Raw genomic sequence first — 19,147 nt, 5'->3', positions numbered from 1 at the left:
ATGACTTCCATAATAGTCGCGTTGTGTAAGACTAACTATATTTCCCTCCATCCTGTCCTGCCCTCCATTGTTTCTATTCTCTCTTTTGATCCTGTCCCTCCCCAAGAGTGTTGACTTCAAATTGCTCCCTCCCCCCCATGCCCTCCCTTTCATCATCCCCCCCACCCTGCTTATCCCCTTCTCCCCCACTTTCCTGTATTGTAAGACAGGTTTTCATACCAAAATGAGTGTGCATTTTATTCCTTCCTTTAGTCGAATGTGATGAGAATAAGCTTCACGTTTTTTCTCTCACCTCCCCTCTTTTTCCCTCCACTAAAAAGTCTTTTGCTTGCCTCTTTTATGAGAGATAATTTTCCCATTCCATTTCTCCCTTTCTCCTCCCAATATATTTCTTTCTCACCACTTCATTTCATTTTTTTAAGATATGATCCCATCCTATTCAATTCACTCTGTGTTGTGTGTGTGTGTGTGTGTGTGTATGTATGTATGTAATCCCACCCACTACCCAGATACAGAAAAGTTTCAAGAGTTACAAATATTGTCTTTCCATGTAGGAATGTAAACAGTTCAACTTTACTAAGTCCCTTGTGACTTTTCTTTGCTGTGTACCTTTTCACACTTCTCTTCATTCTTGTGTTTGAAAGTCAAATTTTCTTTTCAGCTCTGGTCTTTTCATCAAGAATACTTGAAAGTCCTCGATTTCATTGAAAGACCATTTTTTTCCCCTGAAGTATTATATTCAGTTTTGCTGGGAAGGTGATTCTTGGTTTTAGTCCTAGTTCCTTTGACTTCTGGAATATCCTATTCTATGCCCTTCAATCCCTTAATGTAGAAGCTGCTAGATCTTACGTTATCCTGATTGTATTTCCACAGTACTTGAATTGTTTCTTTCTAGCTGCTTGCAATATTTTCTCCTTGACCAAGGAACTCTGGAATTTGGCCACAATGTTCCTAGGAGTTTCTCTTTTTGGATCTCTTTCAGGTGACGATCAGTGGATTCCTTGAATACTTATTTTGCCCTCTGGTTCTAGAATCTCAGGGCAGTTTTCCTTGATAATTTCATCAAAGATGATGTCTAGGCTCTTTTTTTGATCATGGCTTTCAGGTAGTCCCATAATTTTTAAGTTGTCTCTCCTGGATCTATTTTCCAGGTCAGTTGTTTTTCCAATGAGTTATTTCACATTATCTTCCATTTTTTTTCATTCTTTTGGTTTTGTTTTGTGATTTCTTGGTTTCTCATAAAGTCATTAGCCTCCATCTGCTCCATTCTAATTTTGAAAGAACTATTTTCTTCAGTGAGCTTTTGAACCTCCTTTTCCATTTGGCTAATTCTGCTTTTTAAAGCATTCTTCTCCTCATTGGCTTTTTGAACCTCTTTTGCCAATTGAGTTAGCCTATTTTTCAAGGTGTTATTTTCCTGAGCATTTTTTTGGGTCTCCTTTAGCAGGGTGTTGACCTGCTTTTCCTGCTTTTCTTGCATCTCTCTCATTTCTCTTCCCAGTTTTTCCTCCACCTCTCTAACTTGATTTTCAAAATCCTTTTTGATCTCTTCCATGGCCTGAGCCCATTGAATATTAATTATGGATGCTTGGGATACAGGAGCCTTGATGTTTAGTTCTTTCCCTGATGGTAAGCATTGTTCTTCCTCATAAAAAAGCGTGGGAGGAGATATCTGTTCACCAAGAAAGTAACCTTCTATTGTCTTATTTTTTTTTTCCCTTTTCTGGGCATTTTCTCAGCCAGTGACTTGACTTCTGAGTTTCCTTTCCACACCCACCTGGCCTCCACATTGGCCCAGTTAGCACTTAGGGGCTGAGATTCAAATGCTGCTTCCCAGCCTCAGGGCTTTTGGCGGGGGTGGTGCTGCTATTCAGTGTGAGATTAAGTTCAGGTGCTCTGGTCGGGGTAGGGCCACCACACGGGGCTCAGTTCCCTCAGGGGGTTTATGCAGAGACCTTCAACAATGGATCTGAGCTCCTGCCTGCTTTGGGAGCCGTTGTCCACTGCCGCTTCTGCTGCTGCCTCCCGAGGGGACCTGAGTTATGGGGACACCCAGCTCCCCTCTCCATGAGCCAAAAAGCCCCTCTGACTGACCTTTGGCACCTGTGGGTGGAGGGACCTGTGCTGCTGCTGGAGATTCTGTCCCTGAAGCCTGCTCAGATCCACTCCTCTCGGGTCTCCATGGCCAAGGCAGGGCTGTGCTCTGCTCTGGGTCTGGTTCACATCGCACCTTTCGGGTCAGTTTTTCAGGTCTCTCTAGAAAAGAAATCTTCTCTGCTCCATTTTTCTATGGCTTCTGCTACTCAAAATTTGTTGGTGGTTCTTCTTTACAGGTATTTTATGGGCTGTGGGTTCGGAGCTAGCATATGTGTATCTTTCTGCTCTGCCATCTTGGCTCCTCCCTCCTACCTCCAAATTTTAAATCTTATTTAATAACACAATAATTTATCACTGTAAATCATAGATTAATATAATCTCTGATGACTCACAACTGCAGGATATCCAAACAGCAATAACTAGACATGTGATAGGTACAGACTACAACATATTTTTAAGGAAGCAGAAGAGAAGAAATTGCTACAGGAATGGATTGCTGGAAAGGAGAGGTGGGTTGTTTATGTAGTGAGAACAAGGAATAACAGATGGATGGCCCATTTGCTTCACTGGGAGTCACATGATTTTAAGAGCTCTAGAAGATATTCTCCCAGACGTTGGTGGGTGCCCTAGATTGGATTTATGAGAATGTATACATGGGTTCAAAATTTAACATTAGATTGTAATCTGTGCCACTGGCAGAAACCAAAATATGAAAGAAGGGAATAAGTTCCTTTACAAATTGAAACAGATCAGTGAAACCTAGTCAAAATAATTTGAGGCTTCCTCATTGAGAAAAGCGTCAGGTGCTAACATGCAGCTGACAGGAACACTGACTCCAACATAAAAAGGATAACATTTTGAAGAGAGGAGAGCAAGCCACACAGGCAATGAGCTTATTCAGTTTATTGCTTCTCAGAACTCCTTAAGGATACAAAAAGAACAACATGATACAGTGGAAAGATCTGTGTGGTCTTGGACAAATCACTAAACCTCTCTAACCTTTAATTTTCTGATATGTAAAATGAGAAGATTGGACTTGACCTTCTCCAGGGCTCCTGCCAGCTTTAAATTCCATAAGTATATCTATAACTATATATGTGTATGAATGTGTGTAGACACACATATACATAAATACATGTATATACATAGACATGTATCCCACATGATGAACTAAAAGTTCTGGTCTCCTTCATCATCAGAATGATTATTTGAAAAACAAGAAAGGGCAAAGAGAGCAAAAAGAAATAGTTGATATTCTCGAAGGAGAAATAAAATCACCTCTAAATATATTTTGCAGGCTCAGAAACTTGTCGATTCTAAGGAATAAGATGATTTCACAGCCAGGAGCACCTCTAATAAAAACCAGTTCATCAGAATCCTCAGGTGAGCATGTTATCTCTCCTCTTTTGGCCTTCCAGGACGGAACCATTTTCCAGGAAGCCAGCTGTTAAGCTAGAAGAGTAGTTTATTAACTGTAACCTTGCAATCCCTTTGCTTTAATAATTTGGCAGTGTAATTAAATTCTAGTAGTTACATCTTGGGGAAAGAAATGAAGATGGGATTGGTACCATTTAGGTCAAGCAGCTGGCAAACACTGGGCCTGGAAACAAGTGGATATTTCATGTTGGTTATGTTAGTACTCAGAGTCCCAGTTAAATATATTCCATAAGAAGTTACAGCCTGTTTAAAGGTAGAAAGCTTCTTCACCTGCTTCCCTGAGATAAGATGTAATATATTTTTAATGTACACTTTTTATCTTTCCTTGGCAGTAAAGATGGCTCACAAACGATATTCAAGCCAGAAGGCAAGCAAAGCTAATAGGCCTGATTTGTAGACAGCATATGGACCCCCAGGTTCATCCTAATTCATTCTTTCTTCTTCTATTGCCTAAAGATTTTCAAACGTTGAAGTGGGAGTGGTGGCTTCCAGAATTAGGTCTTAAAAACTGTGCTCCAATTTGTACTACACTGCTGTTAATGACAAGGTATATTTCCAACATCTGGTAACAGTGCTTACTATGATTGTAACAAGAATACATCAAATGCACCTCCAACAAATTCGTGTTATATTAAAATTAGGGAATTTTAAAGCTGCCTCTGATAGATACTATTACTAATGGTGATATTATACTTTAAAGCCAATCCTTTTAAAACAGTTGGAGACTCAATGGAAAAAGCTTGAAAGAGAGATGCCCATATACATATACAAATAAGTACACATATGTGTATGTGTATAAAAATGTGTATGAATATACATTATTATGTATATACATGCAACATGGTACATTTTTATGGCATATGTACCTGTGAAGTACAGTTGATTTCATATATGTGTGCCTATAAACACATATACACACAAACATAAAAGCATAAATTGTGTGTGCATGCATTTACATACATGTACACATATATACACACATCAAGGCACATGTGTTTCTGTGTGTAAGTGTTAAATGCAGTTGATTTTATATGTGTGTATCTATACATATAATGTATTCATAGATACAAATGTACACATACACACTATACACAAATATATAATTATAGTTGTATGTGTATGTCTATAGGTACATAGCATAAACAAATATACATGTTTATGTATATGTGTGTATGAATATGGTGTGTATCTATCATTTATATATGTATGTTTAGATATAAATGATATGCATACGTATTTAGATGTTTGCATATTTGTATATATAGATATATAAATACAAAGAGATAGATCTGTATCTATTTAGATATTTAATAAGGGGGATATCTATCTCTGTCTCTGTCTATCTATCATCTATCTATTCATCTATTCTACAAAGGGGACCAAAAGTGAGACATCTAGGGTTCATTACAGAGGAGGAATGCAATGAAACACACACTTTGATATTATTTCTAAAAGTACATAATATAATGAACTAAAACCACAATTCATTGTGATTCCAAATTCAATTCAGCAAATATTAACAGTTTGTATAGGCAAGTAAGAGTGCTGGATGCTAGCAACATCATGCTTTGCTGTTTCACAAAGGTGTCAAACAATACAATTCCTGCTTTCAAGGAGATTATGTTCCAACTGAGAGGAAGTGACAACTGTGCAAGTAGTTAGTAATGAAGGTGCAAATAAGATAGGAGTGTTGTTGAGTGGGGAGGCAGTATCCAGATGAAATAAACAATTTAAGAAAGGAGAAATCACTTTCAGTTTTGCACCAGAAACAAGGAGGATAATTATAGGATTTCTGGAGTTTGTGGTAGAAGAGAAAGAGAAAGAGGTAGAGGTCATCACAGGTAGAGGGAATAGTAGTGATTGACTTGTGAGTTTCTATTGTGTACACAATCAAATGCACTTCACAACAACAATATAGGGTAGAGTTGGCTAGACAATAGGTCATCTGACAAAGATCTACAGGAGAGAGGATTCTGGGAAGATAATGAATTAGATAAGAAAATTCCATGCTCTCCAGATTTCCTCCATAGACAAGGTAAAATAGTTCAGCAAATAGAGTAGCAAAAATAAACAAGAATTGCAAAACAGTCATCACCTTGAGGCAATTGAAGAAGATCCCAAGAAACATCTCAGGATGGAGGTTCAGCTCAAGTGAAGTTTAAATATCTCTAGGTTAGTTCCACTAAACAGTAAGCAGCGAGTCCTGGAGGAAGCTGGGTTGGGAGGGAGTCTCAATATCAGTCACAGGAATTTTCAGCTCCTGGACAGTGTGGGGAGTTGGGTGTTTAAGTAGGGGAAGATTAAGGGAGCATCTGTTGACAAAGGACACCAGGCCCAGATGTGCTGCCAAGGCACAGTCCTGGGCATGAAAGAACCAGCATATGCCAGATGAGTACAGAAGGTGTGGGGTAGGATCATTGCTGACTGTAGCTTTTACAGGAAATCTGAATTCTTGTTCTTAGTCCAGACCAGAAAGGAGAACTGAAAGTCATAACTACTGGAGGGATTATGAGGTAACAAGAACATTTCAGCATGGTATACCAGGGAGCCCTAGCTGTGGCTTGGAGCATAAAAGGAGTACAAAGGGTTGGGCACAGGACAAAGCCCAAAAAAAGTAACAGCAAGGTTAGAGGTGATTATAATAAGAAACTGCTAAAAAAATTATTTAAATGATCAGGCAAAGAAGAAGGAACCCAACCATAGATAGTTACTATGGGAAGAGAGAAGACCAGAGTTCATCTTCAGAGGACAATACTGAAGCAAAAAACAAACAACAAAAAAAACCCTCTCCTACCTCAAAGAGCAATGTCAAATAGTCATCTGCCCAAAAGAATTCTTAGAAGAACTCAAAAAAGACTTCAAAAATCAAACAATAGAGATTAAAGAATTTTTGGAAATTAGAACAGTAGTTTGAACTTCTGGGAGTCAAAATAGTGGAGTAAACTGTAAGTGCTCTCACCCTCCCCTTGTTCATCTTGAAAAACAAAGAGAATATTTCCCAAAGAAAAAATCTGGAATAGAGGAATCAGCAGAAGGAGCACAGCAGTCTCTCAGCTTGGGAGACTAGGAAGATCAGCAAGTATAGTACCTCTTGCTATGGCTGAAGGGAACCAGTGTGGTTCCTGAGGTATCCCAGCAAACCTCACCTCAGTGGAGCAGGAGGAAATCCTGAGCCACATTGGGGTGAAGCCCATAAGTGCCAAAACCAGGACCCCAGGTGTGCCTTAGTACAGCCAGGGGAATTGGGTAAACACCAGTACAAATGGGGGTTCACCAGCCACTGAGCTTGCCTGTACTCGAGCTGAGCCCCAGGGAAGGAAGAGAACTATTATAGTTAGACCACCCCTCCACCACACCTCATGCAGTGAATTTCAGTGTAATCCTGGGGAAACTCAGAAAACTAAATCTGCTCTTTGCAATGGCACACACCAGCCTGCTCAACCCTGTAAGCTGGAGCATTATATTTAGCTTCTAGTTGAAAGAACCAGAGGCCACAACACACAAAACCAGTAACCAAGCCTCAAACACTCAGTGCAAGAAACATGGTACAGAGCCCCTTGTGCAACAGAAGCAGAGATCCACTTTAAAAGCTAGAAAAAAGGTAATCACCATGAGCAAAAAGCAAATCAGAAAAGCCAAGACCATAGAATCTTACTATGGAGACAGAAGACCAATATATGAATTCATAAGGGGAGAGCACTGTCAATATACCCACATCTGAAACCTTAAAAGGGAATATGAACTGGTCTAAAGCCCTAAAAGCGTTCTTGGAAGAGCTCAAGAAGGATTTTAAAAGCCAAATTAGAGAGATTGATAGAAGAAAAAATGGACAATGATTTTAAGACTACAGTTGCCAGAAAGGAAAAAGAATTCACAGGAAAGAACAGCTCCAAAAGTAAAATTGGCCAAACGGATAGGGAAGCACAAAACCTAACTGGGAAAATTAGACAAATGGAAAAGGAAATACAAAAGCTAACTGAAGAAAACAATATATTAAAAATTAAAACTGGACAAGTAGAAGCTAATGACTTCATGAGACATCACCAATCAGTCAAACAAAATCTAAAGAATGAAAAAAAATAGAAGAAAATGTAAAATAACTCATTGGAAAAACAACTGACCTGGAAGACAGATCTAGGAAAGAAAACCTAAGAATTATTGTCCTTAAGGCCATATGAAAAAAAAAAAGAGCCTGGACAATATTTTCCAAGAATTCATCAAGGAAACCTACCCTAAGGTCCAAGATCCAGAGGTCAAAATTGTCATTGAAAAAAATCTACTGACTACCCCCTGACAGAGGTCCCAAATGGAAAACATCAAGGAATATTGTTGCCAAACTGGATGACTATCAAGTTAAGGAGAAAATATTGCAAGCAGCCAGAAGGAAACAATTCAAATATCAAGAATCTATAGTCAAGATCACACAGGACCTTGCAGCTTCTACATTAAAAGATTGGAGAGAATGGAATATATTATTCCATAAGGCAAAAAAGACTACAACCAAGGATCAATTATCCATAAAAATTGAGCATAACATTTCAGGAAAGGAGATGGATATTCAATGAAATAAGGGATTTCCAGACCCTCTGATGAAAGGGCCAGACTTCAATAGAAAATTTTGATCTTCAAATACAAGACTCAAGAGAGGCATAAAAAGGTAAAGAGGGACAAAAAAAAAACCCCTTGTTATTAAATATAGACAAACTGTTTACATCCCTATATGGGAATATGATACTTGCTAATATTGAGAAATGCATATTCATTATGACATTTAAAAGGAATACACAGAGATAGAGGGAGTGGATATAAATTAATTGATGCAATGATAAAAATATAATTAAAGGCTCTAAATGGATTGTAATGGGAGAAGAGAAAAGGAGGAGAACAAAAAGGGTAAATTACATCACAGGAAGAGGAACAAAAACATATTATAAGAAAGGGAAAGAGGGAAAGGGATATGAACATTGTTTGAGCTTTACTCTCATTAGATTTGGTTCAAGGAGGGAACAAACATGCACAGTTAAGTACAGAAATATAACTTGCCCTACAGGGAGTAGGAGGTGAAAAGGGAAAGAAAAGCGAGGAGTATTGAAAGGGAGGGAATAAGTAGTAAAAGAAAGGTGAAATGAAATGGAGGGAGCTGATAGAAAGGAGGGAAGTCTGAGGGAGAAGATGCTCAAAAATTACAACTCTATTGTGGAGAAGAAGGGAGAACTAAAAGCATAAATGAGGGAGGGGGGATAGGATAGAGAGAAAGACATAGATAGTAATCATAACTGCGAATGTGAATGGAATGAACTCTCCCTTAAAATGGAGGTGGATAGCAGAATGTATTAGAAATCATAATCCAACAATATGCTGTTTACAAGAAACATATTTGAAACAAGGGAATACACACAGGGTAAAGACAAAAGGTTGGAGCAGAATATATTATGCTTCAGATGACGTAAAAAAGGCAGGCATAGTAATCCTAATCTCATAAAAATCAAAAGCAAAAATAGATCTAATCCAAAGATTATATATCCTGTTACAAAGGCAATGAAATAATATTACTAAACATATATGCACCAAGTGGTATACCATTTAAATTATTAGAGAAGTTAAGGGAATTACAGGGGAAAAAAGGACATCAAAACTATTCTATTTGGGGACCTCAACCTCCCCCCTCTGAACCTGATAAATCTAACCTCAAAATAAACAAGAAAGAAATTAAGGAAGTGAATAGAATTCTGGATAAGGTGGATATGATAGACATCTGGAGAAAACTGAATGGGGATAGAAAGAAATACACCACTTTCTCAGTGGTACATGGCACATACACAAAAATTGACCGTGTACTAAGGCATAAAATCCTCGTAATCCAATGCAGAAAGGTAGAGATAGCCAATGCATCCTTTTCAGATCATAAGGGAATAAAAATTATATGTAATAAAAGGCCATGGAAAGATAGACAAAAAATTAATTGGAACCACATAATGTAATCCTAAAGAATGAGTGGGGCAAACAACAAATCATAAAAACAATCAATAACTTCATTCAAGAGAATGACAATAATGAGACAACCTACCAAAACTTTTGGTATGAGGTGAAAGCAGTTCTTAGGGGAGGTTTTATATCTCTGAATGCTTACATGAACAAAATAGAGAAAGAGGAGATCAATGAATTGGGCAAGAAACTGAAAAAAGCTAGAAAAAGAACAAATTGAAAATCCCCAATTCAATATCAAATTAGAAATACTAAAAAAACAAAGGAGAGATTAATAAAATTGAAACTAAAAATACTATTAAAGTAATAAATAAAACTGAGAGTTGGTTTTATGAAAAAACAATAAAATTGATAAACCTTTGCTCAATTTGATTTAAAAGTTTATCAAAATTTATCAAAAATGAAAAGGGTGAACTCACCTCCAATTAAGAGGAAATTAAAACAATAATTGAAAATTGCTTTGCCCAATTCTCTCTCTCTCTCTCTCTCTCTCTCTCTCTCTCTCTCTCTCTCTCTCTCTCTCTCTCTCTCTTTCTCTGTATGTGTCTGTGTATATGTGTGTGTGTGTGTGTATGTATGGATGCATGCATGCATGAGTGTATGTATGTATGTGTTAACTGCCCTGATTAACAGAAGTAAAATACTTAAATAACCACATCTCAGGAAAAGAAATTGAACAAGACATCATTGAACTCCCTAGGAAAAAATCTCTGGGGCCAGATGAATTTACAAGTGAATTTTATCAAACATGTAAACAACAGTTAATTCCAATACCATATAGACTATTTGGGGAAATTAGTGAAATCCTACCAAATTATTTTTATGATACAAATATGGTTCTTATATCTGAACCGGGAAGAGCCAAAACAGAGAAAGAAAATTATAGACCAATTTCCTAATGAATATTGAAATAAAAATTTTAAATAAGATATTATATATATGTATATTATATTAGATAGAAGATGTTAGCAACTTATCACAACAATAATGCACTATGATCAAGTATGATTTCTACCAAGAATGCAGGGTTGGTTCACTATTTGGAAAACTATCAGCGTTATTGATCATAACAAAAACAGAAACCATATGATTATTTCAATAGGTACAGAAAAAGTTTTTAACAAAATACAACACCCATTCCTATTGAAAACACTGGAAAGCATAGGAATAAATGGCTCCTTCTTTGAAATAATGAGTCTCTACCTAAAACCAGCAGCAAACAATATATGTAATGGTGATAAGCTAGATGCTGTTCCAATAAGAATTGGGGGTGAAATGAGGATGTCCATTATCACCACTGTTATTCAATATGGTACTCGAAATCTTAGCTTTACCAATAAGAGAAGAAAAAGAAATTGAAGGAACTAAAACAGGCAAAGAAGAAGTTACTGGAAAATTATTTTTTAGAGCTAGAAAAAATATCAAAATTCATCAAAAAGAACAAAAGGTCCACAATATCAAGGAAATTAATGAAAAGAAATGCTATGGAAGGTAGCTTAGCCATATCAGATCTCAAATTATATTATAAAGCAAGAGTCTGTAAACACCACTTGGTACTGGCTAAGAAATAGAAGGGTAGATCAGTGGAATACATTAAGTACACAAGACACAGTAGTCAATTATTGTAGCAGTGTACTGTTTGGTAAGCCCAAGTATCCCAACTTCTGTGATAAAAACTCACTGTTTGACAAAAACTCACTGTTTGGAAAAACTGGAAAATAGTATGGTGAAAACTGGGCATAGTCCAATGCCTGACACTATACATCAGAATAAAGTCCAAATGGGTGCACAATCTAGGTATAAAGACTGATACTATAAACAAATTAGAGGAGCAAGGAATAGTTTATTAGTTAGGTTGGTGGAGAGTGAAGAAATTTGTAACCAAACAAGACCTAGAGAACATTGTCAAATGTCAGATGGATAATTTTGATTACATTAAATTGAAAAGATATGCACAAACAAAGCCAACGCAACCATGATTAGGAGGGAACCAGAAAACTGGGAAAGAATTTTTACAACTAATGTCTCTGATAAAGGCCTCATTTCTATAATATATAGAGAACTGAGTCAGATTTACAATAATACAAATCATTCCCCACTTAATAAATGATCAAGGACATGAACAGGCAGTTTTCATAGTCATATGAAAAAAAAATACCCTAAATCACTATTGATTAGAGAATTGCAAATGAAAACAACCCTGATGTATCACATCACACCTATCAGATTGGCTAACATGGCAAAACAGGAAGATGATAAATATTGGAGAAAATGTGGCAGAGTTAGAACACTAATTCATTGTTGGGGGAGCTGTGAGCTCATCCAACCATTCTGGAGAGCAAGTTGGAACTATGCCCAAAGGGCTATAACAATGTGTATACCGTTTGGCCCAGCAATACAACTTCTTGGACTGAATTCCAAAGAGATCATAAAAATGGGAAAAGGACCCACATGTACAAAAATATTTATAGCACCTTTTTTTGTGGTGACCAAGAACTAGAAATCAAGGGAATACCCATCAATTGGGGAATGGTTGAACAAGTTGTGGTATATTGATGTAATGCAATAGTATTGTGCTATAAGAAATGATGAACAGGTTGACTTCAGAAAAACTTGGAAAGATTTATATGAACTGATGCTGTGAAATGAGCAGAACCAGGAGAATATTATACACAGTAGCAGCTACAGTGTGCAAAGACTGTTTCTGATAGACTTAGACTTTCACTGCAATGCAAGGACCTAAAACATTTTACAGGACTCTTGATGCAAATGCCATCCACATCCAGAGAAAGGACTATAAAGTCAGAACACAGAATGAAGCAAACTATCATCTCTTTTGTTATGTTTTGGTTTAGTTTGTTTTTTCTCATGGTTTCTCTCATTTGTTTTTAATTCTTCTGTGCCACATGACTAGTATGAAAATGTGTTTAATAAGAATGTATGTATAGAACCCATATAAGATTGCATGCAATATTCCACAGGGTGAGAGAGCGAGGGTGTGAAAATTTAAAACATATGGAAGTTACTGTTGAAAACTGAAAACAAATAAATTAATAACAAAAAAATAATTAAAAATTACTTAAGAACAATACAAGAAAAACAAGAAGAGGAAAGGTGATCAACAGAAAAAGGAGATCAAGAATCTTAAGGATGAGTATGACTTCTTGAAAACTTAAATTGGGCAAGGGGAGTGAAGTTATAAGAGATCAAGAATTAACCAAACAAAATATAAAGAATCAAAAAACAGAAAAGAATGAGAAACTTCTCTTAAGAAAAACAACTGATGTGGAAAACAGATAAAGAAGAAAAAAATATAAGAATAACCAGACTACCTGAAATATATCACAAAAAAGAATATTGATATGATAATACAAGAAATAATTAAAGTCCTGAAGTTTTAGAACCAGAGACCAAACTAGAAATCGAAAAAAATCCTATAGAAACAGAAAAGTGATCCTTGGAGAAAAACCTACAGGAATATCATAGCCAAATTCCCAAACTCCCAGGTTAAGGAGAAAATATTATGAGCAACAATAAAAAAATGCAAATATGGTGGAGCCACAATTAGAATTACACAACACTTAACAACAGTTACTCTAAAAGACTGCAAGTCTTGGAACTGTAAATATTGAAGAGCAAAAGGACTGGAGTTATAGCAGGAAATATCATATCCAGCAGAGGCAGCTAGGTGGTGCAGTTGATAGAGCACCAGTGCAGGAGTCAGGAGAACCTGAGTTCAAATATCACCTCAGACACTTGACACTCACTAGCTGTGTGACCTTGGGAAAGTCACTTAATCCCAATTGCCTCATCCTGGGTCATCTCCAGTCATCCTGATAAATATCTGGTCACTGCATTCAGATGGCTCTGGAGGAGAAGTGAATCTGGTGACCTGCACAACCCTACCTCACTCAAAACAAAGTCAAGTGCAAGTCATGTCACGATTTCTCTGATGGTATGGTCTTCTTCAGCAATGAAGGATGAACACATACACGTACCCAGCATCATCCAGTATAATGATGAATAAAAAAATAATTGATATTCAATGAATTGACAGACTTTCAGAATTTTATTGCCAAAAGATCAGAACTTAATAGAAAATTTGACATATAAAATCCAAGAGAAATATAAGGTAAACATCAAAGACTAATTACAAGGGACTCAATAAGGACAAACTGTTTACTTTTTATACATGGAAATGTAAACTGTATGACTAAGATAGTGAGGTAGAGCTGAGAATGATGTGATTTGAAAAAGTAAAATGAAAGAGGAAAAGGTAAAAAGAGTGATTATCTTATATAAATGAGGTGTGAGAGAAGGAACTGATACAGATGAATTAAATAAGGGAAAGGATGGATAGTTCTAGAATCCTAGCCTAATCAAGAATAGGTCAAACAGAGAAAAATACAGACAGACAGACAGACAGACAGATAGATAGATAGATAGATAGATAGATAGATAGATAGATAGATAGATAGATATAGATATAGATATATAAAATAATATAGCAGGTTTCTAAATTTCAAAATTAAGAGGGTAAAGAAATAGGATGGAGGGGAATGTCAAGGGAGGGATCCTTAAAGGTGGGGTAAATTAAGGAATAGGAAGGCAAAGTAGCAGATAGAAGTAAAACAGAGCAGTGAAGAGAAATAGGAATAGAGTGAGAAGCTTAGTGAGGAAAATAGGAATGAGGAAAATATACAACAAGTAACTATAGTTTAGAATGTGAATGGGATCAATTTACCTACAAAATGGAAGTGATAGCAGATTAAAAATTTGAATTGAACAGTATGTTGCTTTCAGGAAATGCTATAAAAAAGAGATACACATAAACATAAAATAAACATCAGGAATAGACTTTATTATACTAAAAAAGGAGGGATAGTAATCGTGATCTCAGAAAACATTAAAGCTAAAATTATATTAAATCGAGAGAGAAAAATAAGGAAACTATACCATGTGTCAGTCATATTAATCAATAATTTTCGACTACACAAAATAACTAGTTGGTATAAAAAATGAGAGCATACTTGCCAAAGCAGATACAGGAATTATATCAATATAAACACAAAACATCTATTATATAAACTTAGATCTAAATAATTGAAGTAATATTTATTGTGCATGGGTCAGCAAAGCTAATATAATTTTGGAGAAAAACCCTACAAGTTTGCCTAACTAATCTACTAATGTAATGCTATCCCAATTAAATAACTTAAAAAATTATCTTACTGAGTCAGAAATAATAATAGCAGGATTCATTTGGAACAACAGAGGTTCAGGAATTTCAAGGAAACCAGGTGGGAAAGATGTGAAGGAACTAGATTCAGCAGTGTTATATACATACATATGTATCCATAACTTACACATATACACTCAGACCTGTATGTATAAGACCATATTATGCTTCTCACTTGTCATCTGTTTCCCCGAAGGTGAATAGCATCTCCCTTCATTAGTTCAAGTTTTACCATATTTTTCTAAACACTGTCTCTCCAGTTCATCATTTCCTGCACCACAACAATATTGCTACCTAACCACATTCTATCTGGGAGGTTATCCATGACAGTCCCCATCCCCAAATTTATGCATTCTCTCTATTCTTGGCTTTGTAGATTTTATTTATACAGGAAACATTTTAATTTAAAATTATCAAAATTATCTATTGTGTACTTCAACCATGCACTCATCTTCTGCAATCCTAGTGTAGCCCACTCTTTGGGGCCACTCTTCTAAGCTGGATTTGCATTTATAGATCAGCTCCTAAGGCAAGGGCTTGACTACTCTCACGATGCTAGGAAGACATTCTAAAGGGATAGTACTATTATTATGATAATAGCCAAAGGATGATGATATTGATGATGATGATGATGACGGCAACCCTGTACGTAGCAGCTCCTGGGATCTCATTAGTGAGTTCCAATTAGCAAACAGCAATAGGTTTAATTAGCTTTTATGAAAAGGTATTTACTAAGATAATATTAAATTAAGGTTAGTTTGTATGAAATAATCTCAAAATCCTAGTGCTCATTTTCCCACAAATGCACAATAGAATTCATGAGAAATGTGGGTTTAAAGTTAGAATACAATGGTAGTGAGATACACATGGAAGATACACATCTGACAAAAAAGTGATCTACAACAGTGGGTATTGGAAGTCTTTTCTTAATACCATACCTAGTACTCCTCTCCACCATGAAGTGTCATGCTTTTACCAGCAGCCTCTTTTCCTTGGTGACTGTCTTTCCTCTTCTGTCAACACTAGGCATCCTTCTCCATTGCTGATTGAATAGAATATTTCCTAATGGTTCAGCCTTTGATAACATGGTCACTGGGGAGGACTCATATACTTTTTTCACTCATCCTTACTTTTGACCTCTGTTACAGGTGAAAGGGTTTTCTACTTCAAGTTTTTATAGTTCTATGGACTCGAAAGATATTCCAAAAAGAAGGATATTTCAACTATAATTATTCTTCATTCACAAACATCATAATTAAATGTGTCCTTTTCTCCTTTTCCTATTATTTTAAAATTGTGTCTCCTTGTTTTTCTATTTTTTTTTCCAATCTTTGGATTTTGTTCAAATATTTATCTTCTTGTGGAGTCATTCAGATGTGTTTACTCTATCTTATTTTTCAGGAATCTCATGTTTAGGGAAGGTTATGCACTTTCTATTCTAAGCTATTTATTCTCCTTTCACTTTCTTTTTCTTCACGAACTTTCATTTCTAATTTCATTTTTTAGGTTTTGTTTCAGCAGCTACATACTAATCACTATTTTAGTCCTTGTAGTTAATTTATTTTTCTCTCTTTCTCTCTAAAATTCTACTTGAACTTGTTGTGGGGTTACATTCTTCTGGTTTTACCTCAGGCTTCTTTATTTTTAACCATATAGTATTTTTTCATTGTGTTCAGTGCCTTTCATTCATGTATATTTTCACCCTCATTTTATGGATTGGAATTATTTTATCAGCTCAGGTACCTCTGTCTCTCTTGGATATGTTGGGTAGGACTTCTTTGCTTCCACCACAGCTACTTGTCAGTTTGGGATGGGCTGTATAGTATTAGGTCCCATACTCATCCTCTGACTTTTTTTCTTTCTCCTGGTGAGACACCAGTCTCAGACCTTCTCCACAACCTTTCTGGCACTAGGAGGTCTGAATTGGCCTTGTTGTCTCCAGTGTCTCCCAGTGCTTAGGTGAGTGTATGTCTAGTTCCTACTTCCCTGTACAATGACCTTTCACAGCTGACAGGTCAGGATCAGGATCTGATTTCAGGCCCCAAATTATTGGCACTAGCACTGGCTTACAATATCCATGTTTAGAGCACTGGCCGACTTCAGAGCCATATCTGCTTCTAATACCTTCTAATACAGGATTTCATGATAGATTCCTAGGTAAGAGATTTTTTATCTTCCCCAGATTGGCTTTTCTATCAGCAAATGTTTAACAACTGACTCTCTAGAGGGAAAATGTGCTCATGATATGCTTTCAATTTTAATTTGCATTATTAACATTTTCTCCATCATTTTAATCTAGAAAATCAGTGCAACAATAAATCAAACCTTCATTTGTATTGTTTGTTGATTTCAAGGTATACAAATACTCATGGAAAATTCAACAATCTACTTTTGAGAGACAATTCAAATTGACTCCAACACCTGCTTGTCCTTTTTTTGGCCAACTTTTTTGAGTAAAATTCTGAACTGGATGGAGGAGCTTATTTCACTTTAGAAAACTATTTGCTATTAGTCTTTACAGAAATATTTAATGATGATACTTGGACCAGGTAGATATAATAAAAATGATTATTTTATTAATTTAAATATTTAGTAATGTGGTAATCAAATTATTAATACAATAGTTCACATAATTAGAAAAAAATTAAAACAATTTATTTGAAAGAACAAAAAGTATGTATTATCTCAAGAGAAATCACATGAAAAAGAACAAATGAAGAGAGTATTATAATCAAAGTGATTTATTACTGGTTAAAAATCATAAAGGTACCACAGCAGAAAAGTCTGGACAAGTAATAAATAGAAACTATTTGAAGTGACAGACCAGTGTCTGATATGCCCAAGTATATGTATAGGTGGTGTGAAGACTCCCTTTTTTGTTAAGAACTGACAAGAAAACTAGATAGTAGTTTGGCAGAAATTAGATTTTTGCCAATGTCTTATGCTAGATACCACAATAAGATCAAATGGACACATGGACTAATTATTAGAAGCAGGGGCCTTCTGGTAAATGCTTACCTGGTTTTCTGAAGGCAAAAAAAGGTAGGCATGATGTGCTTTTAAATTTAATCTTCATTACTAACCTTTTCTCTGTCACCTTCTCGTGTCTATACAATCAACAAAATAATGTCAAGCCCTGATGTATAATGTTTTCTTTTTTCCAAGGTGGAAATGCTCACACTGAAAATTTAACATATAACTCTTGCCAACTGGTTCAAGCTAGCTCCAGCATACCCTTGAATTTAAGCATTATATTATTAATTATTTTTTAATTAGAAAAGAGCAAGATGAACTTCTGGGAGTCAAGATGGCAGACTAAACAGGAAATTGCTATAACTCTCCCATATTCATCTCCAAACAATCATAAAATAGAGTTCCCCAAAAAGTCCTGGAGCAGCAGAACCAGAAAACAACATCAGATGAAGCAATCTTTTAGTTTAAGAATCTTGGAAGGTCAGCAGGAAATATCTGTCTCACTTGGGTAAAGGGGAAGTGCCATCCAGGAAAAGAAGTGTCTGAGCAAGCCAACAGCAAGTCCCACCTCAGCAAACGAGGGGAAGATCCTGAGTCCCAGTGCTGCGGAAATTGAGGGGATGCCCATCAATTGAGAAATGTCTAAGCAATATGTGGTATATGAATACAATGGAATATTATTTCACAATAAGAAATGATAAACAAACCCATTTCAGAAAAACCTGGAAAGACTTGTAAGAAGTGATGCAAAATGAAATGAACAGAATCAGGAAAACGCTCTACAAGGTATCAACAATATTGTGTGATGATCCATTATGAATGATTCAGATCTTTTCATCAGTGTGATGATCCAAGAGAAGTATAAAGGACTTAGGAAGGAAAACACTATCCACATCCATATAAAGAAGTGATGGACTCTGAATGCAGATCAAAGCATATTTTTTTATTTACTTTATTTTTATTTTTTCTCTTTTTATCCATTTCTTCTTTCAAAACTGTGACTAATATGGAAATATGTTTTACATAATTGCACATATATAGCCTATGTCAAATTGCCTACCATTTTAGGACGAGGGGAGGGAGGAAGGGAAGAAGAGATGAAGAAAAATTTGGAACTCAATATCTTGTAAAAATGAATGTAAAAATTGTCTTGACATGTAATTGGGAAAAAAATGAGATACTATGTTTAAAAATAAAAATAAAGAAAGAAAAGAAAGAAAAGAACAAGGGGTAACTTTCACAACTTTGGCGAATGGGGGAAAAGGATAATTTCCAAACAAAGAGAAAATATCAAAAGAGACAAAAGTAGTTATTTTGATTACGTAAAATTAAAAGGATCACACAAAAACAAAATCAAGAAAAATAAAACAAGAGAAGTGATAGATATTTTAAAATATTTACACCAAATAGTGATAA

Source organism: Notamacropus eugenii, chromosome 7, assembly GCF_028372415.1.
Source record: "Notamacropus eugenii isolate mMacEug1 chromosome 7, mMacEug1.pri_v2, whole genome shotgun sequence".
Taxonomy (NCBI): Eukaryota; Metazoa; Chordata; class Mammalia; order Diprotodontia; family Macropodidae; genus Notamacropus; species Notamacropus eugenii.
Note: the sequence above shows the minus strand (reverse complement) of the source record.